General features: G+C 40.6%; 1 protein-coding gene across 1 annotated transcript in view; it reads right to left on the minus strand.

Annotated features, from left to right (window-relative positions):
- Window positions 1–2288: 2288 nt before the first annotated feature.
- The window catches only part of SEPTIN12 (septin 12), a gene marked incomplete in the record, with an annotated part of 75469 nt that continues 75087 nt past the window's right edge, over window positions 2289–2670 (minus strand). Inside the window, 1 exon segment of the mRNA XM_072416980.1 lies at window positions 2289–2670.

Below are 2670 nucleotides of genomic sequence, written 5' to 3' on the forward strand. Positions count from 1 at the left end.
TCAATTATTGTTATATAAAACTCATACATCGATCCCGGTGGCTACATGGGTGCTGCTGTCACTAATAAATTAGTGACCCAGAAAACCAGGTATTCATGTTACTTCCCTAAATCTGTAACTGAGAGTAAAAGGCATCCCAACTTTCCCAGATCCGTTCAAATTTATCGAGGTTGTTTTTGAGAAGAGCAATGAGATACTCCAATAAATGGACATCCAATATGTGAATATATAGGTCCTCCATAGAGGGAGGCAAGGTGGATTTCTACTTGCCTCTACCAAAATATGGGTAATAAGTTTGCAGGTGAATTTGGGGAGACCCGTAAAGGGCAATCCCCGGAGATATATAAGTGGATCTGGTAAAATCTGTTGTTGGATCACCTCCCTTAGTAACTTATTGACTTGGTCTCAATACCTCTGAATATTGGGACAAAACCAAAAGATATGTCCCAAGGTTCCTCTCTGGGTCCCTCATCGCCAACAAACATGGTCCACAGTTGGGAACAGTCTATGAAGAACATCCGGCGTTTGGTACCACCTAAATATGATTATATATATTCTCTATGTAGAGTGTGTAAATTGAACTTTTATGTGCCGCTTCCCAGATTTCTGACAATTCATTTCTCTCTAGGGTTCGACCCAGAATAGTTTCCCAGGTACCCATATATACAAATTTGCCAGAGGCCGCCTATGTTGAGGTGTGAAGGAGGTGATAGATTGAGGAAATGAGACCTTTAGAAAATGGACTATCCACACATATCCTCTCAAAGGGAATGACCTCAGAGAACCTGGGCATCTGATTTAGACAGAGAACATAATGTCTGATCTGCAGATATGCAAAGAAGGAAGTTTGCGGAAGTTCAAATTTAGCCTGAAGTGCCGAGAAAGTGAGTAGTCTCTTCTCCACCGGGTGTAGGATATTCCTACAATGAAATAGCCCCTTATCTCTCCAGGGTTGCCACATTGCCCTGGAGAGACTGTCAGGTATTAGAGGAGGCTAATGGATGTCAGTACCGAGGCTGGGGAGGAGAGACCATATTTAGTCTTGTAGGTGCGCCACAGGTTCCTCGTGAACACCATTGACGAGAGCAGATCTTTATCCGCAAGTAAATGGAGGATCTCCATAATATAACATTAGGGTGGATTGGAGCAACTCAAAATTCTTCCAGCTTCCTACATTTAGTAGGCGAGGCTAATATGGTCCATGATGGCAGATAATGAAGGTGAGTCGTCACATAATACTTAATGAAATCTGCGGCCCCCAATCCCCCATACTCAGGGTGTGCAAACTACAGATGTAGACAGTCTATGTCCTTTATGTGCCCAAATAAAATTTAAGAAACCTGCCTGTAATTTTTTCAGGGCCTGAACAGGTACACACACAGGGAGGGTCTCAAACAAATACAAGAGCATAGGCAGAAGCATCAATTTCACGGATGTTATCCATCCCAGAAGTGACAATGGATATACTTTCTAATATTTCAAAAAGGTATGAAGCTCTTGAATCAGAGGAGGAAAATAAATGCGTGAATACAGTTGCTTATATGTGGCAGTAATCTGAATACCTAAATAACCAATAGAGTTCTCGCACCACATAAAAGAGTATTTGTCCTGTTGGTAAAGTTGGTCTATACAAGGGTAAAGCCTCTGTTTTCAAGGAATTCTCCTTATATCCCGAGACTTCACCAAAAGTGTGGAGTTCAGTCCACAAGTTCGGAAGGGTGGTAATAGGCTGTGTTAACGCGAGGAGTACAACATCATAGTCATATGTCTTTAATACAGTCTAAGGTCACTTTGGGGGGGAAGCCAATTAACCAAACTGCATGTTTTTGGAATATAGGAAGAAACCCACACAAACACGGGGAGATTCTGCAAACTCCATGCAGATGTAGCCCTGGCCGGGATTCGAACCTGGAACCCAGTACTGCAAAGAGTGGTAACCATTGTGCCACCTAAATTAGAATCTTTAATCAATAAGAACAAGAATGCAACATGATGTGTTAATGACTGTGGGTCATTTCTGCCAACCCCAGGGTCTACATTGGCTAATATTATTAATAATAATAATAATAATGATGAACATGATTTATCTAGCAACAACATATTACACAGGGTTGTACAATAAATAGGGGATAATCCAGTGTTAACTACAGCACTTCTCCAAGATTGGCCCCATCAGGACGGTTTGTAGTAATGCCAGGCAATAACCAGTCTGTCCACCAAAGCTCATCGCCCATCTGATTCAGTCATTGCTCATTTCTCCAAGAAACAGAAAACAAAACGATATGACATTGGGTCTTTAATGTATTTATTTATAGAGCCCCTCAGACCACAAAGTATGAGGAAACAGTTATACAAAAAAAAGCAGATAAAATATGGACCCCGTACAGCTATACATAGAAAACATAAACAAGATGAAGGGTGTTGTTAATAAATCGTTAAAAAATATCTGAAGGAAAAAAAAATCTGTGACATAACATTATATATAAATGCTTTTCTCTCCCGTTCATTGTATATTCTCACAGCTCGATAAAGCAATCTTTTCCATCTAGGAATCCATCTTGTCCCATGGTTGGTGGGATACAGAACCCACAATGCCTTGCAGACTTGCAGTCATTGCAGCCATACAATTTTGGTCCTTTTGAAATTTTTGGTTAAAAAAAAATGAAAATG

The sequence above is a fragment of the Pyxicephalus adspersus genome, chromosome 7 (assembly GCF_032062135.1).
Source record: "Pyxicephalus adspersus chromosome 7, UCB_Pads_2.0, whole genome shotgun sequence".
In the NCBI taxonomy this organism is placed as follows: Eukaryota; Metazoa; Chordata; class Amphibia; order Anura; family Pyxicephalidae; genus Pyxicephalus; species Pyxicephalus adspersus.